We start from the raw sequence: 26,978 nt of genomic DNA on the forward strand, positions 1-26,978 counted from the left end.
AATTTTGTCTATGCTCATTTAGCTGAAGATTTCCCGTATCCTAGTCGAGTTAACAATGAAAATAAAATAGTAATTAATATGAACTTATGTATGTGAACGCACCGTTCTCCGAAATTGAATATTTCTCAAATGAATTACAAAATATTTTCAAATTGATATTCGAAAACTCTATTTCGCTCGCGAAAATAATTTCAATTACGCAGAAACATGGCTTGGTGTCATCATAATTAATTTCTAAGTTCGCTGAATGTCGACACTTTGTTGTCTCATTTCCCGTAGCCATTGTGAAAAAGTCTTGTAAAATTTGCGTAATTTACTTCCGATTGTTTCCTGTTTTTCTTTTTGTTATATCAATGGTTATTTACCGAACAAAACCAACCAGTTTTTCAGCAAAAAAAAAACGAAGGACGTCTACTGTCTGGTTTGTGAGTCAAAGAAGCTCATTTGGGACTACAAGCAATAATTATTCAGTTGAATCATTTATTATTAGGTACTGATGTATGTGCTAGGTTTAGATTTGTTTAGATTGGATTTAGGTAGCTTGTACAGCTGTGTTTTCTATTGTCTGTTGTTCATTATTTTATGTGTCAATAGACATCGAATCAGCTTACAATTTATGGTTTGTTTTGTCTCTGATGAACTAACCTTCTGTATTAAACATAAGTTTTTACTATAATTGTACAAATTTATATTGTTAATCGATTTGTAGGTAAGTAATTTGTATGATATAGTACAGAAAAATATCTTTTATTGTCTGTTAATATGGTAGGTTGCGAATTTCTAAACATACGTGAGAAATATAAGATCTTGATCTTGCAACGAACTCGCAAATCGCAATATAAGTTTAGATTAAGGTACTGTAATATTATTTATATAAGATTTGGCTATGCACTTCACTCATCATATTTCTTTTTGTTTGTTTTTCCCTTACTAGGATTGGCTGGAAGAGATCGCTTGTTAGCGATAAGACCGCCCGTTGCATCCCTTATAATATTTATTTATTATGTTATTTGTTTTTGTATAAATGTAACGAAGTGTGAATAAATAAAGTAAATAACAATTCGTTTATAATTAGATTGTGTCGGGAGCGATTGGGTTAGGTTCTGTCTGTAACGCACCGGCTATGTAATCTCATTTGAACTGTTACCGCCAATTAGACCCCGGTGACCGTTTGTCGCGACCTTAACTGGACAATTGTTTTCGAAAATTGTTATAATCAGAATTCCACAAGTGGTCAAAGTTTGATACATAAAAATCTAAAAATGATTGTATGGTTTACACTAAGATAGTGTTCTGTATATGTAATTATTGGTTGCAATTATGACTATCGTTTAACAGCAGGTGTGTCCTGCCCGATTGCCTCCTATTACATAAAAAAAATGACTGGTTTTTGGATAATCCTGAGCGTAAATGCTCATATTATAAAACCGTCTTCCAGCTTTTGAATGTGTTGCATTTGACTCTGGTATCCTATCTATTAATAAAGTAATTTTTCTTTATCAGCCTGTATTGGCTGGGTACCATTCTGTTACGACCTTAATTCCTAGAAAACTATTTAATTAGTATGTCAATGTGCGATTCCTAAAATAAAACAATTGAATACGGCATTTCTGCAAATTAACAATATAATATTAACCAAACCTTATTTTTTATTTCGAATTATGTTTGCAACATATATTCTAAAAATATTTTTAAATTAACAATATAATATTAACCAAACCTTATTTTTTATTTCATATTATGTTTGCAACATATATTCTAAAAATATTTTTAAATTAACAATATAATATTAACCAAACCTTATTTTTTATTTCATATTATGTTTGCAACATATATTCTAAAAATATTTACATTGTCTGTTTAATTAATTACACGAAAACCCTACATATCCTCGGTCCATTATTTAGTGTAAATTATCTTAAGATAGCGTGGTTTGTAACGTGATTACCTGAGATCTAGTTACGTCTGCAAGCTCTCATGGTGGAATGTGATAATGCACTTAATACAATACTCTGCTTTTGCAACGGTACTGCATTTAATTGTTATATTAACTTACCCCTAAGATAAAAACTGTTCGCGTTTCCGCAAGAGGACTGTGAAGTTGAAGTACTAGGGATTTTCATGTAAATGTGACATTTCTTTAAATATTCACACTATTATACATTAAAAACGTTGTTTTGCCATATATATTAGTAAAAATTAAAGTTTGTATGTAATTTTCTATGTTGTATCATAAAAATAAAAAAATTAGCGTGGTTAGACACTTAGAGGTTTGAAAGATAGATAGTAGCTGATTCACAGACTTACTGAATATGCTACAAAATTTCATAAGAATCGGTGGAGCCCTTTCGTAGGAGTATGGGAACGAACGTTGTGACACGAGAACTTTATTTATATTATCAATTGTACGAGTATAATTTTTAATAATTTACAGTCAGTATGTCTAATTAAATATTTGTATGTAATTACTAGGAAAATCTACGCATTTCGTAGGCTTCCGAAGGTTTTATAATTATAGCCGTGCGTGGCTCCCTCAATAATCAAGTAGAGAATAATATTTTTTACTATGTTATTACGGACGTCTTCTTCATTACAAAGTTACTCCCCTGAGACTATATATAAAAGAAATTGGCGTCTGGAAGTGTAAATAAGTTATTGGCTATAAAATTTCTAATTAATCCAATTAATTAAATGGACGTCGCTTGTAAAGCTTGGCGATTTATCTATTAAGATTTAGAGTTGACGCCTCTGTGATATATATAGTTTCTGCCTAAGTTAATTTAGTCATAGTATTTTTTTCTAAATTCAAAGCGATACGTGCCATCAACCTGTAGAATATTTATTTGTGTTTCACCTTATCTGAGAATTCGTGTGTCAACCACGCAAAAACAATTACTTTTCATTATATGGGAATGACGCTATTTAGTCGGGAAATTATAAGTAAAATGGGTACTAAACCTCTCAAACACTTTTCCTCTAATAGTAAAATATTCATTCAAAATAAGTAACCTTGACTCGTTGTTTTGTTTGTTAATTAAAAAGCTAAAGAGAAAATTCCTTAACCTAGTTTGTATTTGATAACATTCTTTGGCTTTTGTTATAATCAAATTGATCTTTTCTTTTGCTTTATTTCTGAAGTCGACAGGTTTTTTTTATAAATAACTAGCTGACCCGGCAAACGTTGTTTTGCCATGTATATTATTTTTAGGAAACATTTTTTTAAGTTCAATAAAAATATTATATATACTATAATAAAAAATAGGGGTTGATCGTAGACGGTTGACAATTAAGGGTTGTATGTATTTTTGTATGCTGTATCATAGAAAAATAAAAACAAAAAATGTTGTCTATAAAATAAAATAAATTTAGGGCTGGTGAAAAATAGATGTTGTCCGATTCGCAGACCTAACCGATATGCACGAAAATCGGTCGAGCCATTTCGGAGGAGGTTATTTACAAACACCGTGACACGAGAATTTTATATATTATATTACATGCCTTTTTGATAAATTGATTATCGTGTGATTAATTTTGATAAATTCAAATATTTTTCAATCACAAAATAATAATAGCTTACAGGGTGTTAAATGTTACATATATAGTTATTATTTATTTCGTAATCCTACAGCTAACAAAAAATATATATAAAAACACTAAAAATATAGCCAAAGATGGAATTCAGAATATTTACAAAAAGGTTCAAATATAAGAGACAAACAAAAGGGAAAAAGCAATAAAAAATATTCAATACTTACAACACCAACTAAGTAATACATAATTTGGCAGTGATGTGTGATGGTGTATATGTGGGGTATCCTCATATGCAGGTGATTTTGGCATTGGAGATTCTTAATACTAATTTTAACTATAATTTAAATCAGTTCTAAAATAGACATTTTGTAATCAACTAAAATTATTTACCCAACGAATAATTTTATGATTCAAATTCGTAAGCTTAACCAGAAAACTCGGTGTCGAGATTATCAAAACAGATTACATCTGAAACAAAGCAGCCTCAAAGGTAATCTAGCCTTTAATTTGCGTGGGTACTTTGCTAGGTTCGTCGAACTATTACATTGCGGGTCACCTTTGGGTCGCAAATGTCACCTTGCTTCCGAAACTTGATTGACGACATTCCTTATCGCGTTCATAAACGCTACTAATGTTTTTCGCTCTTTGATCAGTGTTCTCCAGGTTAGCTATTTAACTAATTTATATGTTACTAGCGGACCTGACAGACGTTGTCCTGTCTTAACTATGAATATTGATTTCAAATTGGTATAATTAATTAAAAAATATTCCAGAAACAAAGTGTTTATTATTCTAATGCTTAATGTTATACAACATTCTTTGTTTGTTTTTCTGGCTCGCATAATATTATATTATCAATATAATAACTCCGATCGAAGCATTTATTTTAAACGATATTCATTTTTCTTACATCCTCTTTGATGATATTTGCAGCACGCATTCTGTCAATGTTATGTCAAACGCCATAAGGTCGAATTGTATGGTGGTTAAGTATTCTTAAATTTTCTAATTTTCCGCGCAATTTTTTTCTTTTTTTCTTTTATAAGAACCTTCTCCTGACAATTACAAACACAACAAAAAAAAATCAGACAAATCGGTCAAGCCGTTTTCATGTTATGTCGTGACAACGGAAAACGGGTTTCATTTTTATATATATAGATACTTTGCAACTCATATTAACTTGAAAGTATGGATTCATCTGTCTTTTCCGATTTTGTTTTTGATCTCGTGACAAGTAAAATCCTGTACAAAATGACTTGTAGGGACAGATGACGCCTGCAAAAAAGCCTTTGTCTCGGGGTCCCTGGTATTGTCGTAGCTTAGTTCTTTGTTCTGCTATAAAAAACTTATCCCAAATATTGTTTCACACTACAAGTCTAACAAAAACTTGTAAAAAAAATTCAAGCTAAAGCTCAGGTATATAAGCAGGTAGTAAGTTTTACGAAATTCAGGTAGACGATATCCATTTTACTTAGTAAATTGTTTGATATTTCAACTACCTGTAGACGTAATTGTATAGTTTATAGTAAATATGTATCCGATTTAACATTGATATTGAAGGTGTAAAGTCCCCGACCTCAACTAGACAACGATTATCGGTTGATAAAATAGCGATAAATAATAAATATATCACCGGACCAAAGTCAAAGTGGAAATCCGTGTTTGAGTCACAGTACATGAAACTTTTAGCGTTTTCGAAACTGCACAGATACTTCATCACGTTTTTGCACTGCGATTTAGTTTTATTGATTTAACCGGAGCTTTTGAAGTAGTTTGTGTTTTTAGGTCTGTAAAAGAGCAATATGACTATAGTATAGTCATATTGTTGTGCGAACGTGCGCAGTGGTGGAACTTTTCGGGTGGCGGGCCAGTTTATTTAAAAAAAATCAGAAGCGGGCCGGTTAAAAAATATAAATTGAGAGGCGGGCCAATAAATTTAAATATTCAATAGAAAAGGTTTTAAGTCATTAAACATATAAACACAAAATCTAATAAAGATCATCAATTTTTCGTTTTTATTAGAAAAAATTATCATTTAAAATAGTCTTAATGTATTAACTGTGTGTTAGACATATTTTTACGGTAATTTTTTTTGGCCATTATTTCTTTTTAAAGAAGATTTATATATTTTTTTTAAATGCTCGGCGGGCCGGATTAAAATCTCTCGAGGGCCAGATGTGGCCCGCGGGCCATAGTTCGCCCATCACTGGACTATACTGTTATAACTGACACTATACGAGTGTGTCATAGTTAAAATGCCAGATACAAAAATAATATGTTAGCCACCCTTGTGTTACATTCGTGATGAATTAAACCAGAAAGGAATATAAGACTTAGCGGGTACTTTAAACAAACATACGTTATCACAGAAGACTAACACTTAATCAATCTATTAATTTACAAACCGCCTGTTGACTGCTTAATGAGATCGTTTGTAGGTAGACATTGTAACGCCAGATGTTAGTAACAGCTGCGATGCGATGTAAAAATATAGGGATACGTGTGACGCACGTGTTGATTATATTATATCTTGGTATTGTCACTGGTAACAAATAATAAAGTTTATTATAAGCAATAAGTATTGATTAGTTATAATAGGAACCCCTTTGAAGTGAAGTCTCCTTCTAAGTTTAGTCTTCTAAGTGTTCTGACCCGAAGTCGACTATCATGATTTTATACGATTCACCATCAGTGCTTCTTTTCACTATTGATTCTCTTAGATAAGACATAAAAGTACTCATCCAATTCAGTCTCGTTACACACTCAGTTATACAATTTATGTACAGTCAAAACCGTTTACGAAGACATCGTTTACGACAACATACCGGTTATATTGACTAAAATCAAATGTCCCGGCTGAATTCTATGTATTTAGGTACTTAATAATGTCATCGGCTGTTACGACTATCGGTTTTTGCGACCATATATGAGTAGTCCGTTCGATGTCGTTATAATAGATTTTGACTGTACTATATTTATTAATACATTTTTAATTAGATGCATGGAGTTGTCAGGTTTTTCAATCGCAATCGAACAACCAGTAATCTGAATAAAAAATATATTGTGTGAATGAAAAATTCATGTTAAGGCAGTTTTACATTTAGCTCTTCCATCAAATAATTGATAAACAAAACAAGTATTTAATGTAATTCGACTGTAAAACAAATTGATAAACAATATGCTAATGCAAAGAAGTCACTGAACCATTAATGTTATGATACACCTAAAAACGCTTTTCCACACGAGAAAATTACATAAACAGATAGAAAATCGTGTTAATTCCCACATAGAAAAGGTAATTATGTAATTTTGTAAGCAATTAACATTCCTGTCATGAAAATATGGATTCGTCTCAATTAAAGCGTAGTTTATAGCCTTTTTGTTGTTCATAATTTTGATTATACTCTGTGGAATGTACCGGGATACCAGGTCAATAACGATAATAGGATTACACGAGTATCGAGTATTTGTTTAGTGATTTATTAATTGAATTATGGTTGAATCAGTTGATACTCAACTGCAGAAATAAAAGTACAGCTATAAATGTCCCATGTGTACACAATATTGTGAAAATATTATTTTTAATAATTTATATTCTTGTCTCTCTTATTTTAAAAATTCATTGCCTGGTAATAAAGACGTTTTTCCTGAATAGCCTTTCAATAGAAGTGTTTAACATTAACATGAATATCTACAATTACTGAACTTTGCCTATACAACCTAATTAGCCATCGCCTTTATAATATACCAAAATTGAGTTCGCCGTGATTTCACTACTCGCTAAAACTATACAGTTACTGAGGTCATCCCTCCGGTTAGATATTATCAAAACAGCTGAGCGAAATTAAGGACATTAGATGAGAAACAATGGGTTTCCCATGCCCATTCCATCAACGTGACTCATCAGATGTTCAGCCAATTGAATACATGAATCATAATGTTGCGGATATACGAATTTGTCTATACAAAGTACGATTCAGTGTATGAATGAAGTTTATACTAAATGCGTTTCAATATCAAGAATTCAATAAATACTTGAGTACCTACTGAAGAAATTGGTAGTTAAATTAATAATTTTATTTTTTAATTGTTAATACATATATTTATTAATTGCAAATTATTAAAAATTTAAAGTAAATTAAGATTATTGATATATAAGCAAATGAATATGAAGGTGCATTAGAAATATAAGTTTGTGATAATTTAATCTTTGCTTAATTTTACGAGATGAGAAGTAAAAGTCGAGGTCAATCAAAGATTCCTGCTTGGGTACTAAATACATAAAATATATAACAAAAAGAACACTGGCAGCTTGAACGAGTTATAACTAAATCATTTCAAGGTTGATGATGCCAATGCCGTCTCCAAGCGCCTTGTTTCTATGTCAGATGCTCGCACTTTGGTTGTTTACGGCTTATTCATATTAACAAACTGATATGTATCGGTTATTTATCATTCTTTATCGGCCAATATTTTAATAGGTATTTCAAGCTGGCTAGCCACACACCACGGTTGTAAAGGATAGGTGAATTAGCATCCAGTCGTAATTTGACCATTAATTATTTTATAATATGTAGACGACACGACTACTTCTACGGGTGTATTGGATATAGCAAAGGATAGAGGAAATAAATAAATAAAACAAAATGTTTCAAATTTAGAATTTTACATGTTATCATGTACTTAATGCTGGTTAGCGAAATAAACAATAGAAAGTGCTGTTACCATGAAGTATTTACTGCATTTTATTGGAATAATACTTATTTAAATACAAATGTATAGCTTGCGTCATTTTATACTATTAAAATATTCAGTCCATGACTATTTAATGTAGAGTACTGACGCAATCTCAGAAATGCAATGAGAACTGTAAATAGGTATGGTACAATTGGTTTAACGTCACAATTCAAGTCACGGGTTCACTGTGGCGTCATAGGTCATCTCCTGACGTGCTACTGCGCAGCCCACGTGTTATGACGTCAGTTGTGATAAGCTGATAACTTCAATGGCTATAGCAACTAACTGGGAGCTCGTGTTAGTTGTTTGTTGTTCAACTTATGTGAATTTCACATTTGTATCGTTTATTACAATGGGACTACACCAATTAGCTTCGGGTTATGAGAATACATTTGGAGATTAGTAAATAGCTTTTTTGTAGAGATAGATTCTCATCCCTGAAGTCGTAGATTCGACTTTTCGGACTTTTATTTTAATTACATATGAAGATATTACTTAAATAAGTTTGAATTTTGAACCAATTTAGTTAAGAGCCGAAATTGATTGCGTCAAATATTCATGTTTGTTTAATTAGCGTGATAATTATTTCGTGTACTAGCTGGTGTTAGGTATTATTTATTAGTTACTAGTCTCTAGGGGTGATGTGACAACCTCTGCCCTAATTTATAGAGGGATGTTTCAATTTTCGGTCACACCTTTGTGAATAATTAGTACATGCCACGAAAAAATGTTTTCAATTAATTCGCTGTATATTTGGTGACAATTTTTTAACGAAATCAACGTTACACGAGTATATGAATTCTAGGAAAATAAAATTAGCTTTGTTTTTTATACAAAGTTGATAAGCTTGAAGAACAGTGTTAGCCTAGTGTTTTGAGCGTGCGACTCTCATCTCTGAGGTCGTAGGTTCGATTGGCCGCTGTGCAACAATGGAATTTCTTTCTACATTTAACATTTAAAGTGCACTTTTAACATTGGCTCGAACGGTGAAGGAAAACGTCGTGAGGAAGGCGGCTTGCCCTATACACAAAAAGTCGACGGCCTGTGTCAGGAGGCTGATTACCTACTTGCCTATTAGATTGATCATGAAAAATATACAGAAATTTGAGATGCAGGCCTAAAAAAGGTTGTAGCGCTACTGATTTATTAATTTTTGATAAGCTTAAACCTAAAAAAATACGCTGAAATTAATAATGGTGATTTATTTCAAACTACAAAGTGTGTTATAACGACATCGAAGGGACTACTCATATTTGGTCGTAAAAACCGATAGTCGTAACAGCCGATGACGGTGTAATACAATAGAATACAGCCGGGACCTATGATTTTGGTCAATATAACCGGTATGTTGTTCTAAAGATGACGTTTTTAACGGTTTTGTCAAAAGTCAAAAGGTCCTTTTATTTTAAAATCACACAATTTTTATACAAATATAAATTATAATTATGACAAATTATTGTGATAGCAGTGACCTTAATACAATATGGTACAAAGTCGAGGGGTTAATAAACTGCTGAAAGTTAGCCTATCTGTTATGTAAACATCCGTTTGATACGGCCAGGGAGCACCGTCGCACTGATAGAGTTCATTCATAAACTATATGTTTGCCAATTGGACTTAATCATTGTGTAATCTTTAATAACAATAACATGCATATGTTATTGTACATATATTTGAGATGAGCACATAATATTGTCCAAGAGATTACAGAGTATACCTAGACCATTACGTAATACAGGCATTATATTACAATTTATTTTTGTGTTTTATCTTGGGTATTATTTAAGATTCAGGGTGTTACGAGAATTATCGCTAACTTTGACTTTAAAAATGTATTCATTTCACATACGTTGTCCTAAAGTGTTGACTATGTATACTAACATTCAAAACTAGCTAAGTCTTGACTCGAGTAAGTGAGCTCAACGCTTGTAATGCAGTGATAGTTTGTCTTAGTTTAAATTATGAAGCAGTGGATTTTTCATTCCCTTGCTTGAATCCTTGAAATCCTGAATTTATTGGAATGATAGAATATGGTTCAAATAAACAATGAACCAAATCCATTAACCAGAGTGATGTGTTACAGCCGTTTTGTACAACAATACGACGGATTGCGGTTATAAAATATATTCAATAGGCCAATTCACAATGCCACACATGGCCAAACATCCGGTGTTATCGTAAAGGTTCATAGATTGACCATAAATGCAACTATGAATGAATAACGTAAAAATGTAGCCTTTTTCGTTTGTGTAATCTGCACATTTTGGTGATTTTGTTGATGACTTCATTACACATGTGAAATTGATTTCGTAATATGTAATTCAATGTATTTATTGAATCTAAATAATCCTGATGGCTTGGTTATTTTTATGATATCTTCAAAGAATAAAAATCCTTTGAATATTTGTTAGTTGACGCTAATATTTTACTCGTAATTCTTAACAATTGAAGTCGCGATCTCGTCTAAAATGTAATTTTCTCTAAGCTCACTTGGTAACAGACATTCCGGTCATTCAAGACGGAAACAGGTCTAGATGTTGCCAGCCGGTGGGCCGGATGAATGCGCGTGAGTCGATTGCGCAACGCGTGACGCAATGTCGCACCGTTGCTTGTTTGTATGCAAAGTAAGCGTTTCGCGGTATGCGCCTACCGTTGAAATGTACGGGAAAATTGAAAGCTGTTTTTCCGAAGATTTTGACGTATTGTACATATGAATGTTCCTAAAATAGATATAAATTTCTATGTACGAAAAACCCAATCTTCCTCTGTCAATAAATAAGGTAAATATCGACATGAAACTATACTAACCACTAAAAGGATTTTTTTAAAATTACGTCAGTATTTTTAAGAAAAAAAAAATGACGATATCAATAATGGCAAGTAGTAACCGAAGTTTGCAAATTAATAACGTTATCGCTGTTATTCAAATAAGAGATAAGACCAATAGCGTTTATTTATTTATTTTTTGTTCTCTTGGTGATAACTGACAACATTATCGAAATTTAATTGCATGATAATGAAATAATTTTTATAGCAATTATTATGTTAATTTAATGTTGCGTGCTGCTTTAAACACATGATTTATTTTCAATTATTTAACGTCCATACAAATGACCACAAGTTTCAAGGAAAAATCTACAAAATTAGTTCGCAATAACAAAAATAATTATTATAAAGGGGCCGATGCATTCCAGGAACTGCGTTTACCCGTACTATCGCTGGCGCGATCTTTTGAAACCATTTTGAGGATTTTGAACCTAATATTGTACGGCATAAGACATATAATGGCCTACGAATAGTTAATGATGCCCCGCTGAGAATGTATGCCGGCGACCTAAAGTGGTCAATGGTAGTATTTAAATATATACATTTTAAATTATAAATTGGCCCCTTAGCGTTTTAATGTATATACATATGTATAGACACTTCGCGCCAATATAACATTTCGATAAAACTCCTAATCATAAAAATTTATTAAATTCGCGTTTATATGAGTTACGTAAGTTTTATTTAATTGTGTAGTATTCCCGTTAACCAAATACCTTATGCAGGGATCCATGAACGGTAACAAAATTTAAATTTCAAATTTTTCCTTATATATAAGCCACGAACCTCGGTACATTTATTTGGTATAATTAATATTTACATAAAAATGTATCATAACTCTTAAATTTTAACGAATATAACTCTTGATAAATTCAACATACCCATGGTTATTGTTGCCATAAATCCTTTTGACTCCCAATCAACATTCATACCATCTATTTAAATTAATATAAGTTTTAAGACGATATCTCGTAGTTACAGAGACGCTTTTACCGGCCGAGGTAATTAAAACCGTTCCAAGTTCATTATGAGACTTAATCAGTGCACGGCGGAACCTCACTAAAATGATAGCAGACACGTCGCCAGTCACTATTGTTTGTGTTTTCCTCAATTTAATTAGTCTGAGCGTAAGTTACCGTTATAAATTCTTTTGCTAAGTAAAAGTTTTGGCCACGTATCAGACCAATTTGTTCATTTTTACCCGGTGCAGTGTGTTTGACGTCCACGATGAAGATTACAGGTTAAGATATCTGAAATTGTATAACGATAAAACGAAATCCATCGCGTGATGTTTTTACTTGCTACAAAGATGAGGTTATCTGTTATTAATAATGAAAATTGTCGACGTCACATCGGCGGAAGTTTTAATGAATTTTAAAATGATCCAATTATTGCACGTGTTCCGTGAAGATGAGGTAGTTAACGCCTTTTCCTCATTACAAGTTTACACACTTGCTAAGCGCCTTGAAGTACCTATATTTCTAGATTTCGCGACACTTCTTTAACTTAGAACTTACACGTGCCTTGCAGCACGTGCTTGCCGCCCTGCTTAGATTATTATTATTAAAGATTATATTTATTTAGTTGTTTGTATAAGTTCTAAAACTTAAGGTTACTTTCTTTAGTGTTCTAGTATTTGTTTGGCACCTCCTTAGATTATCGTATCTTAGTAATAATGTAGAATTCGACAGCGAATACTTGTCATACTGGTAGAATAATCAATATTTTTACAATTACAACTAATTGCTATGTTATCGAACACATTCTTAGAATAACTCGTTTAACTTAATCACAAGTCAATGATAATTATTGTTGTAACTTGAATGAACGGTTTAATTACATTTTAAACTCAAAATACCTAGCAAAACAATTTAAAACTGAGAAAATATTCCAGTGTTCACAGCGTAAAACATGTGGTTCGGGCATTGTAGATGGGTTGTCTGGGTGGTCGTAGACTTGCCTGCAGCGAGATTATTCTAGTAGATCGGGCTATTAAATGAGCTTAGTAAAGTAAATAGGTACTGCTTATTTTTATTATGGCTAGCGTTCTAACCAATAGATTACAACCATTCAATCGTATTGTTGATTCGCGATGAATGCTTGTAAACAAAGATTTATAAAATATTTCTTAACTTTTCTTTTACTACAACGGTATCAATATCCACGATCTTACTTGGCTTATGGCAAAACGGTATTTGAATGTAACAATAGATTTGCGATTTCTCAAATGCTCTCTAAAAGGGTTTCAGAGAATGCTTGTTGGCATATCCTTTTCTTCCATTGTTTTTATTTATTATATAGCTTATTTTATAGTCATTGTCTTTTGCCTTACTTTTAACCGATTTGCTTTTCTGTCGGGTTTGTGCTTTTAATATCCCCAACGTCGATTTATTACGCGCCGGTTACTGTTTAGAAAAATATAATGGGGACTTCAATGGTTAGAAGCATTGCCTTATTCTAGATTCTTACATAGTTTAATGGCGCTTTTGTTCTGTTTGAGTTTTAATATCTTCTATGTCGTTTAAATATTCCGGTTGACTTAACGGTCAAGATTGGCCTTTTTCTTTGATGGTTTTTCATTAGGAAAATCTTTAAGGCGTATGAGAATGGGGTAAAGGAAATATTTAAATAAAAAAATGTCTTTAAAATTCAAATAAGTGTAGTCTCTAGGTTTTTGCCGTCTTAAAAAGTATTTTTTTTTATATTAGATGTACAATAATGTATGTTTAACATCTGTTGAAATATAATATCGACGATGAAAAAACAGTTTGTATTTCTCGTTCAGTATTGTTAAGTTTCGGCAAACGGAATCGAGATGGAATATTTAAGTAGCAAACTAGGAGTGCCGAGTTTCGTTTAATTAAAATCATTGTTAAGACTGCCACTTTCGTAGAATGCGCTGTTTACACCCTTGGGTATCGTAGACCCTAAAGTTGGTACGTGAATCATTTAGACATGAAACGAAAAGTAGGGTTTTGGCCTTGAACCTGCTGGGAGGTTTGTTTAACCAAAGTTTGCCAATACAGTCAAAACCGTTTGCGACGAGATCGTTTAGAACAACATACCGGTTATATTGACCAAAATCAAAGGTCCCGACTGAATTCTATGTATTAGGTACTTAGTAATGTCATCGGCTGTTACGACTATCGGTTTTTACGACCAAATATAAGTAGTCCCTTCTATGTCGTTATAACAGATTTTGACTGTATTTGTATCTTACATCACATCTATGATGGATTCAACAACATATTTTATTTATTATTTCGGTTGCACTGGTTATTTGATGTTGCATGCAGTAGTAAAAGATACATAATTCATAAAAATTCCTGAAACTTGCTAATTTCAAGGAAAAAAAAACGGGATTTTTAAGAACAAACGAATTTTAATATACTTAAACAGAAATGTGGTGTGTGTTAACTACAAAATATCAGACGTCGACTACTTACAGCCAAATTGATGCAGTCTCTTTGTTCGTATTACTTTATATTTGCTCGCCCACTCGTTTTGGGCTCCGGGTTCGTTTGAAACAAACTTGTTGAATACGCTCAGTATTATTCCGATTCCCATTTATTCAATGTCGACATAAGTAATTGCTAACGCGTAGTTATTAGTAGATACATTCTTATTTATTAATGAATTGTACCAGTTAAAAGTACTTTGTTTTATATTATGTAAGAGCCGTTGGTTTAGTGGCTTCAGCTTGAGACTATCATCCCTGAGGTCGTACGTTCGATCCCCGGCGGACTATCTTTCTATGTGCGCATTTAACATTGGCTCGTACAGTGGAGGAAAACATCGTGAGGAAACGTCGACAGCGTGTCAGGCAGAAGGCTGATCACCTACTTGCCTGTTAGATTAACAAATTATCATGAAACAGATACAGAAATCTGAGGCCCAGACCCTACAAATGTTTTCGTACCACTGATTTATTTTAATTTTAATTGACATTATGCAAGAAAAAAGCTTTTTTATAAATACGCAGTAGGCAACATAATGTGTCCGTATCTCGCCATATACAATATGGATATTCACTTCGCGCTACTATGATTTTGAAAAAAAAAAAAAATTGGATATTGTCTTTTATTGATATAACCTTTACATATTGAAAGAAAAAACTTTTTAACCGGATTAAAGTTATGTATTATTATAAATTTACAATTTTAAATTTATCCGACGTTTCGCGTGCTTTACAGCGTGCGTGATCACGGTGACTGTATGTTAAATAATTGTAAATTAATAATAATACATAACTTTAATCCGGTTAAAATGTTTTTTCTTTAAAAACTGGATATTCTTGGAACCGGTTACCTAGGAAACAATTCTTAGAAAACTCCCAACTAGATCCTATTTTCAGATGAAAAACAAAGCTTTACTTGAAGGTCGATTGCTGTAAACATCGATTGGAATTCAAAAATAAACTGAAAGCGACACGCGGCAAATGCGTGGGCTTTCTCATGCCCCTCAACTCTAGCTATTTATAGATCGTAAACATGGACAGATAGTTTGAGTTCAAGTGCTTTCCTTTTCTTAGTGAGTCAATACAATATGAACTGTTATGAAACCTTTTTAGCCGTTCGATGCCGTGCCGCAATGCGTAGGTTTTGATTTTTATTGATACGTGTTACGCGGGGCTTTTGTACGTTAATGTTAAAGATGACTTGCTTATCCCCGGTCTACTGTACGGTACTCAATTTCAATTCATTTGTTTCTTAAAATAACTAATGGTTTTTATTCTTGTATGTATTATGTTATGCTACCCTCAAATGTCAAAGAAGACGGATTTTAGGAAAAACTAAGTTGTTTTTGACAGGTACTTACTTACGTAGAACTTTGTACTTTGCAATGTTACTGAGTGATAGGTAATTTGAATTTAGAAACAATGCCACCCCCAAATATGCGTGGGTAGTTGGAAAAGTAGGCTTAACTTCCGATTGCTTTAGCGTGCGTCATACACTCGATGACGTTGACGTTGAAAGTCACTTAGGGTAATGTCATACTTAAGAGAAGGACTGAATTATTTACGCGAAGGAATGCTGGGGTTTTGTGTTTCAAGGACATAAGTAATTCGAGATGGGAATTGTTTTTTCGTAGAAATTGGAAAAGATTTAAAATATTTTAAATAACTTTTGTCAATCAAAAACTTCTGTCAAAGCTTCCGGACCTATTAAAAACGTCGTTTGGAACACATTTCTCCATCTATTTGATTGATCAGTTTTTCTTGGTCGGTATTTTTAAATATCACGTTTTTCTGTATACGTTACCGACTGCCAGATTAAAAGAGTATGAATTTCGGAGGTATTTTACTTTTTAATTTACTGCAAAATGGCGATGCATCAAACATAACGATACTGCAGTAGAAATTCTGAGAATGGGGTGTCTACATTGCTTATCAGATCCCGTTATTGTTTACTCTCCATATATTTACTTGAAACGTGAAGTTATGCTGAGTGGTTTTTAATAGCTCACATTGCCTGGAATTATATGTTATCGGCTACTGCTATTTCAGCTGATATAGTGAATTATACTACTTGACTGTATGTATGTACCAATGGAAATCTATGTGCACAATTAACGCTCGCATACCAATTCTTAAAAGTCCGGCAACGCACTTGCGAGCAATGTGAGTGTCCTCAGGCGGCGGTATCATAGGCCAGTCATTATAGACATTCGAAATCGAAAATTTGATAATAATTCCAAAAGTTTTCAAACTTCGGTCAAGTGAATGGTACATTGGGACGACAATAAATCTCATTTTGCAACCTTGTCCGCAGTCCGGAACATTGTTAAAATTGCAATTAAATTAATTTTTGCTGTATGGTCGTGAAAAAAATTCCAAAAGTTCTGCAAACTTGGGGAAGTTTTCGATATAATATTTCATATCACGTATAAAATTTGCAACCAACCTAAGTGTACGGAACATTTTTTGTTATTTATTTTATTTTCGATATATCTGTCAAATTTGCAGAACTTTTGGAACGTTTTCCTTCAGTTTAATAAAGAAAAACATTAATTTTTAATAACAAAAAATGTTCCGTACACTTAGGTTGGTTGCAAATTTTATACGTGATATGAAATATTATATCGAAAACTTCCCCAAGTTTGCAGAACTTTTGGAATTTTTTTCACGACCAAAACTTATTTTTAACAATGTTCCGGACCGCAGAGCAGGTTGCAAAATTTTATAGTTTGTTTTAATACCACTCCCGACCTTACATCAAAATTTGAAAACTTTTGGAATTATTATGAATTAATTGTCTTGACTGACTGGTCTATCACTTAACCCACTCGAGTCTCCTGCCCGTTTGCCTAAATATATCTGCCAGCTGTCGGAAAAATTAATGAAAGGCCCATAAAGGAATGTGTTTTTAATATAATTTTATTAGTACTATGAGCATCAGAACAAATAAATAAATGTTCTCGTTTAACATAAAAAAACTGACTTCATTATCTTGTATCGTTAAGACTCCTAAAAATTACATTTAAAATTTTGCGAAATTAGTATTATTTATTAAACATCCATCAAAATAGAACACGTTATTATCGTGGCAAGTTAATGGGCCAAACGTTAACGTGTAACAGACGATGTCGACGAACTGTTATATATTTCAAATATATGTTTTAAAAACATCCAAATTACTTATTCGGTGGCGTTGAACTCAACTACGTAATAATTCACTTAATTCACAAAAGTCTGAAACAAAAACATAAGTAACTAGTCGAACTGGTTACTAATTCTGACAAAGTCTAGACGCGAGTTGTGATATGCTAATTCGCAAGTACACGTCAAAATTACTTTTCAAATAACGCATTAAATACTCGTATCACATTTTTTTATTCGTCAGACATGTTTAGTGTTTACTCAAAAAATATGGTAAAGATATTGGATTTGTTTTAAAAAACAGCAAGCGTTTCACATTTCACGTGGTATAAACATAATGAGGGCGATTTCTATGAATGTGATTTAGACGATATACATTTGTGCACAGGGGCCATGACGCGTCTGCTCTGAAAATTTTGTTTTTTCAATTGTTTTGTCTTTACGACCTTATATATATTGACGAAATATTAAATAAAAATATTTTCGTTGTGTTTTTAGTATGGTAAATCTCTACATGGACGTAGTCTCAGAGAGGATTTCTAAGGTTAAGGAAGAGAAATATTCCTCGTATCTATACATAAAAAACTTAAGTAATATGAAAATATAATGATTGAATTAATTATTTACACTCCGTGTTTAAGGATTCTGTGTCTGAACGTATTTATGCACAGTGTAAGGGAACCGGTGACCTTTCGCCGGTTAGCTTTTAACAGTGTATGTCCCAAATATGACCTTTGTATGGTTAACCTCGTATGCATTATTTATGTGTTTTATACGAACACTAGTAGGCTACGATGAATGACCGAGTCCCATATTACAAATTATAAACGTAAAGTTAAGAATGTATTTTTCACTGTCAATTGCTTTTAACATGTTCCGTACTGTTAAAATTACATATGTGTAGTTAGTTTTGTTATTATACTCTACGTTGATTATTGATATTTCCATTACTTTGTGTTCTGCAGACTAGAGCCCATTTGGGTAAAAGCTTCTCCTGAACTTTCCATATGGATCTGTTCTTAGCTTCCTCCATCAATTTCTCTCCAGAAAACTTTGTCGTCAGCCCATCGCTTTGGTAGCCTTACCATGTTTCTTTTATCTGTAAGCCTTGCATTATGGCTTGTCCATTATTAACTATTAAGGAGAGTTATTAATGACACATTAATTTCTCTTGTTTATTACAAATCAGCCTGGACTGTAACTATGTATATTTATTTTTACGTGGTTAGCTGGCTGACCTTCGTCCATGGTTTTCCTCTATTGACCTGTTGGGCTGGTAAAATCTACGAGTCCCATATTTCCGGTTCAGTAGATTATTATTTAAATGAAGAAAATATTAATAATTTTTAATAATTCTTATTATTATTTTGTAGGTTAAGAAAATTGTAAATATGAAATATGTTTAAAACATAAGTTCTAAATAAACACTTCATAATAGAATGTACAATGTATAAATGAAAATGTGATTGATTTAATTTCTTTTTTGTTCCAGGTAAATGCAGTTATAATCTCTTTCGGTGAATTTTCGTGAGTCTTATCTTTGAAACTATTATAAGCGATATCGTTGGAATTATTTAGATTTTCTCGTGTGAATGAATGTATCTTGTTTTTCGTACAAACTTTATGAATAAAAATATGAAGGTCAGTGATCAACAAAGGTGATTAAACCCGTCGGACCAGACGTCGAATAATAATTAGTGGTTTTTAGATCTTAGCGATTAGCATTTCAATGGATATCTAGACACGGCGTGCGTTTTTTTTCTTCAATTCGTTACTTTTAATTTACCGCCGTGTGCACCCAGGTATTATAATTATTGATTTATGTTAACATTTTCATAATTAAAGGTCGGACACCAGATGTGTTTTTAATATCAGTTTTAATTAACTACTTCATTATTAGATATATATTATGATTAGTAATCATAACAATCAAATATACAGTATTTACAATGTTTTTAACCTACATAGTAATAATAAAAATTATTTAAAAATTAATAAAAAGAATGTTAACACAAATTTAAAATGTTGGGTCCCTGTGGCAGTGTACCTTTAACGCTGGCAGTAATTCCTCGCTGTATTGCTATACTTATTCGTTGAGCGAGGAAAGCACCAGCTCTGGGGTCACCCCACGGCACAAGAGTCTACTACAAAGGTAACAAAATCGAAGTTGGAGGAAAGACTCCTATATTTGAGATTACCGATTATTTGATTACTATTTTTATTTTTAAGCCGTCCATAGCAAACAATCATCTTCCAATAACTTTCGTCTACTTTATTATCTAGATCAGTATTTTCCAACTTTTTTGTGCCATGCCCAACTTAGCCTTTCTAAAATTCTTATTGCCCCCATGTAACATACTAAATATAATAAATTTGTAATATAATAAATTTGAATTACAACAAAACAAAAAAAAATCATAATGAAAAACCAAATAATATTAATAAATTTCGAATTACAACTAAATAGAAAAAAAATATTCCCTTAAGAATCAAATTGCCGTCCTGTGGGCCCCACGTTAGGAAACACTGATTTATATATTATCTCCTATTCAGGCCACTTATACCAACATAAGTAGGTAATTAGCTGTAAGAAATGATACCAAGGAACTAATGCGTTGACGTCATAGATAACAGAAATAGTGCGTGGAATGTAATTAACCGCAAATAACTTTCTATCACCACGCGGACTTCGATAGTGACATTTGAAGTATTTCCGTGGTATGCGGTATCGGCTATCGGCAATTGTATCGGCCTGTCATTATCAACCGCAAAACGTGATGTGACTAATAATATACCAGCAGCCACTCCTTGATTGGTGCATGCGTTGATGTCACTAAATTCTATTTGGAAAGTGTTCGTAGTGCTTTTGCACCAAAATTCTTATCTACAATAACTGTACATTGGAATTGAATATCTCTCGGTCATAATTTTATCAAAGTTCTTAGTAACAAATTAGAACAGGGACCGTTGACGTATTACGTAAGCAGATTAACTGCAAGTTATTTCCCCCCCAGAAATCAGCAAAAGTAAGCAAAGCTCTCAAAAATAATGGTACATAAACGCATTATAGTACATATTTTTGTAGGAATCCTCGAAAATGCATTTCATTTTCAAGCATAGACAATAATTACTGTTGACGTAATCATCAAATAAGAAAATCAACGACTCCCCCTCCCCATTTTTTGATTTGTTTTAACCGGTCGACTAATCAGTTTTTTTAACTTTATCCAGCTTAGTGTATCAACAGTAGCCGGACTATTCTTGTATTTTTTCTGACGTTCAACCCTTTACGAATTATAACGAAAGTAACATCGAACTCATTTCACGGGTATTAAGGCTGTAATAAACCGGATGCAACGGATCTCTGTCAGCGTTCCTGGTCGATATAAAAACACTCGCAACAACAACAGGTGTGTTACTCAAACATCCTGTCGAGTGGGCCTTGAGATGTATGGCTTCACGAATACATTGACTCCACTGTTGGCGTCTATGCTTGATATTTTATATAAAAATATCTATTCAGTTAACACAATGTAAAAACGTCAGTCAAATTATGCTCTAGATCTACATTTAATCAAGTTCTCAAATCAAGGGCGTAGAAAGGATGAGGGAACTGAAAATATATTTTCGTTATTTTTTTTTATATAATAAGGGGGCAAACGACCAAAAAGGGCAGTCTACGCAGCCCATAGACACCCTTTTAGTGGGTGCGTTGCCAGCCTTTGAGGTAGGAGTAGACTCACTTTTTAAACATTTGGAGGTCGTATCTCTGAGGAAGACCTGAAACGGACTGTGGAAAACCTCCAACCATCAAGATGACGCTGGTGAAATTTAGAGGTCGTTCGGCTCGTACGGTGTTGAAAAGAGGCAGGAGGGATCAACTCAAACAATTCTTCCGAACACTCTCCGTAGTAAACTTGAACTTATACTATTCGTCACTCTTTTAAATCATTAGGTTTTTTGTTTTACAAAATGTTTCGCAACCATATTTTTTTCGTGGGTTTTATCTTTTTTTTATTCAATAATTACTTATATCCTTTAGTCATAATATTTACATGATTAAAAATGTCATTGTCGAAAACGGAAATCAATGTAAAGTGAAGGAGGTTCTACCTCCTTAAGTGACTCAACTTAAAAAATACCTGTTTATCAATAATCATAATTGTTGTGACAAAAAAGTCTGGCGCCAAAAATCTTATCAGCGATTCACGTTGGAAACTAGTGCACAGAGCGATAGTAATATCAAGATACCGATATTGTTATTGCTTTGTTGTGCAACGTCCGATCAATATATTAATGGATCTTTTATTTAGTCGGGGAAACACCTCTTATATTCTCACAGCTAAGTAACGATGCTCAGTAAAACACTAAGAGATCCAAAAAATCAGGAACTACCTAAAGGAACGAAACGGTTAAAAGAAATTAATTGTTTGACGCTGGAATCTAATTGAGCGTACGTGTCATTCTGACTGTCGGCCACTTTCCTAGGTGCAGACAAAATTTTCAACAAGGCCGGACCTGAAAATCAACTGAAATGTCAAGTGGTGAAGTATATAACGCTCACCCCTTAACAAGTTGAATATGCGCAAGTGTAAGACTGCAGACAGTTATATAAGAGATGAAGTGTACATTTATTGTGAGTGCACGGCTACATAGAGTTTCATTATGACGGCGCGGCTCTCGCTTCGGGCGTCTTGCACTCAATCTATCGGCCGACCAAAAGGCACTGTCTAAATCACCCGCGGTCCTCCCCTCAATGATATTGTACGCTTTGAGACTTGAATGACGCTTTTTTTTCTTTTATGCAATAACGCCTTTTTCAATGAGATCGTTTGTCACCTGATTGCGTTTTGTATATTGCATTTTAACTATTGTATTATTCATACTGAAAAGGCACAAAAATAATTGACATTTCCGTGAACATATCAGAGCTTCAGTCGCCTGTTTTGAAGGAGTTAATTTACCTATAATTTTATCGTTATGTATTAAAAATTTCAGTATTTTCGTCATGTAAATTCCTGTTGCTATATATCGCAACTATAGAAGATATTGTTATGACTAAATGTTATTTATTAATATCTTGAACCATTTTTTACATTAAACATTGGTTCTGTGGCAGATGTTTCGACACCTGGTTCGTTATGAGAATGCGCCTTCGTTAGCAACGAAATACTTTAGATTAAAGATGTACATGATACAGTTCGGGATTTATGTTGTGGTATTTTACAACTGCCGTTTGAGTAATGTTAATTAAAATATTAAGGCTATTTGTTGAGCAATGTTCCCGAAAAATTAAATTAAAAAATTACCTCATGTTACATTATACCAAATAAAATAACAAAATTATCAATGTAATACAATAAGTATTATAAAATCATTGGCGCTACGACATTAGGTCTGGGCATTATCATTTGTCAATCTAATAGGCAAGTAGGTGATAAGCCTCCTGTGCCTGACACACGCCGTCGACTTTTTGGGTCTTAGGCAAGCCGGTCTGCTCACGATGTTTTCCTTCACCGTTCGATCAAATGTTAAATGCGCACAAAGAAAGAAAGTTCATTGATGGACAGCCGGGGATCAAACCTTCGACCTCAGGGATGATAGTCGCACGCTAAAGCCACTAGGCCAACACTGCTCAGTTACATTATGTATTTTATGTAAATCAATAATACATTGATGTTAGTCATTCAAGGATTTCCTTTTTCCTGAGTAGGAAAAAAAGTATTACGTCTTTTAATAAGACATTTTTCTATTTGATATCGTTTTTTATATAAGTATTATAAGCGTATTTAAAATAAATTAAATGATTTATTTTAAACCACGGAAATAGTCGCCGATCGCTTTACAATGCGGCGCGTTCAACAGCCGTGGCCGCCCAAGGGAAATTATGTACGACCAACGCTGCCTTTGAAAATATATAAGAATTATATTCACGCCCATTTGACATTTATAATCATATTTTAGTAATTTTTCAACGCTTCGCTCTATTCCTTATAATATATATATATATATATATATTATAAAAGCTTCTAAGCCAAATGTGCGATTAGTCGGACAATAAAAGCCTTTTATGGAATAAAATCCTTTATTCATGATAAGGGATTTACTAAATCAAGCACGTCAAATCCAAGTATTTTTGTTAAAAACCAATAAATAATAAACTAATATTTATCAGTTTGTATGTTTTTGTGTAGACTTTTGCATTGCATATTGAATTGCATTCATATGCATATATCGAAAAACATTTAATAATGCTATTAAAATTGCTAGTAAACAATTAATAAGTCGTATTTTAATAAGTTGACATCGTTAAATTTTTGAAAGTAGCCAATTAAACGTTTTGGAAAGTTAGTAATGAGTTTATTTTAATAAATTAACCGATTTCACTATTTATAACTTAACTGTGCATTACTCGAATCATAATGTACAATGATTTGGATATTTTGACTTTAGGTAGTAATAAAATTGTAATCTTTGGTATCTCCTCGTCTGGTTACTGGTTTAACAGGGTGCAACTGGGCAGGAGGCTCATTTGATGTTAAGCGATTCCGCTGACACTTTTGAAGGCTCGCAAGCATGATCTCTTTTCTTGAAGGACCCCAAGTCGAATTGGTTCGGAATTATTTACTTACTACTGATCTGTGATGGTAGCGGAAGCAAGACTGAGTGCGCGCACACAAGAGCATAGTTGTGCGCGATCTTTGCTAAAATGTTCGCGCATTATTTGTTATTGTGCCGTACGCTGTGCAACACTGTGCCACACAGATCAGCACACCGGTGGAATCGTACCTTCAGAATAGTTTATTTATCAAAAAATCTATTATAATTTTAACCATATTATTGTCTTTGATTGACATAACCTTTACACATTTAAAGAAAAAACTTTTTGACCGGATTGTTAAATAGTTGTAAATTTATAATAATACATAACTTCAATCCGGTCAAAAAGTTTTTTCTTTAAATTTTAACCATGTTAAGTAGATAAGTTATTAAAATCATTAATTTTGACACATTGATTATTGCAATTTTACAGTCAGAATTCTGATATTTAGAGTCGCGCGTCATATTAAGTCGTTATTTAAGTAATCCTAGACATACCTCCCAAAGCTGTGTCAGGACACCTGTCTCATAGAAACCGGTTCCTCTAGAGACCGTGTGAATGGACATGATGGATCTTCTCATATAACCCGAAACTGGTTTTCTCGGAAAATGAGTCTTAAAAATAGCCTCACGGACAATAGTTGTATTGGAGGTTTGAGCTTCGCAGAGCAGTTTTCATTTATACTTAAACGCTCTATTAGGAAGAGAGCTACTGTAAAATTTACAACCTCTTTATAACGAATTCCAAGAGACCGAGCATTTTTCTACGTTACAGAGAGTTTTTGGGGTGTTATAGGGAGATAAGAGAAAAAACACCAAATTTAACCAATTATAACAATTTATATATTAATAGATAGGTGACAATGATGCGTTTAGTAACTTCGACCAAAATTTCTTATATTATTTATTAACACTAACAAAGGCGAGACGGCTGTATAAGCTATATACACCTCAATAAGTTAGTTTTGTAATCTGATTATAAAAACATTTACACTTAAGAATGTCTAAATATGAAAATATTTCTTCGTAATAGAGAATTCCAATTGCGTTATATAGAGTGAAGTAATGTATGGGTTTTGTGTTAAACCAACCAAATTAAATCTTTTTCGCGTTATAAGAGAGGTTATCGGCATAGCGAATGAGGTTATAAAGAGTTTACAATGTATTATGTAAAATTGACCAATCCTAAAATAATAACCAAAAATATTAAAGTATGTAATTTTCACTGTATCAAAAGCGACTAATAATCAGGCGTCGTATAGAAATTGTATGATGATCGATGTTATCTACGTCAGAAGTATTGTTACAGAACAGATTTCCGTTGATAATGAGTGTTTCGTCACTTCTATTCATTCGCGATATAATTCAGACACGTGTATTTATATAAACAGATGTCGCATGACTAGATGAAGTTGACTTCATCGTTTATATTCAAAACTTTGCCCATATACACGTTGCAAGACCATCTCTATTCCATCGGCGTATTTACATAGAAATTCCTCAACAGTAAACATTATATGTTCCTTTGACATGAACGTTTTTTAGAGAGGTGTTGTGAAGCTTAAAAGCTTCGTGTAATTTTGTGATGGAACAAGCATAAGATCGCTATAGATGTCGCGGAGTATTAAGAATATCTATAGCGCTAAATCACCTGCACCATGACCACAGCACACATACACACCATCACGTACATACCATCACTTTCACACCATCACACAGCACAGCCGAATTAGGTTTTACGGATTTAATAATTTCTATAGATTTTTTCCTTTCGTAAATATTTGAACCCCTTTCTATATATTATGTATTCGATCTTTAGTATAATTGTCTTTTCTTGTATATAATTTATTTTAGCTGTAGGAATACGAAATAAATATCTACATAAATAGATAGGCGGATCACAAAGTTAAGTGCTAACACGCAACACCAGAAGGCTTTCAGGTTGCCGGCCTTTCACTGGTACGCTCTTCCCTTAAAGGTCGTAACGTGTATGTTTATAGTCGCCTCTACGAATTATACTTAATAACACTACAAGAAACATTGTCTTTGGGTAATACATGACATAAGTATAAATAAAACTTCTTCAAGAAGGTCTCTAGCTGACCACGTCTGTTGTAAAGAAAACGAAACGTCGATTTATTAAATAAATAAGTTCTTAATAAGGTTTGGTAACCGCATAACCCCAAGGCAATTTAACGATTGTTCACTTGGCAGGTGATTCTATGTGGGTAGATTTGGTGCAAATGTGTTAAATGTTGTCTGTGCATCGCATGTTTATTGTATATTGGATCGTGTGTTTGCAAATTTAGGTCGTTTGTGTCGACACTAGTGCACGTGATCAATTTTTTTTTCTAAGTGTAGCCAAGATTTTTTGATTTCAAAATATGTAGAGGGAAAGTTTCTTATAGTGTATTGGCTGACCCGGCAAACGTTGTTTTGCCATGTATGTTATTTCTAGGAAAAAATTTTTTCTATAAAAATAACAATGTATCTACTATAATAAAAAATAGGGGTTAATCGTATAGGGCTGAAAATGAGGGGTTGTGTGTGTTTTTGTATGTTGTATCATAAAAATAAAAACAAAAAAAATTGTCTAAAAAAAAATATGTGCTGACCACCCTTAACATTTAGGGGGATGAAAAATAGATTTTGTCCGATTCGATGACTTAACCGCTATGCACACAAA

General features: G+C 32.9%; 1 protein-coding gene across 10 annotated transcripts in view; it reads left to right on the top strand.

Moving 5' to 3' along the window:
• The window catches only part of LOC125051698 (serine/threonine-protein kinase minibrain), a 107,361-nt gene that overhangs the window by 22,410 nt on the left and 57,973 nt on the right, over positions 1–26,978 (top strand). The gene's annotated exons all lie outside the window — the stretch shown is intronic.

The sequence above is a fragment of the Pieris napi genome, chromosome 8 (assembly GCF_905475465.1).
Source record: "Pieris napi chromosome 8, ilPieNapi1.2, whole genome shotgun sequence".
Lineage (NCBI taxonomy): Eukaryota > Metazoa > Arthropoda > Insecta > Lepidoptera > Pieridae > Pieris > Pieris napi.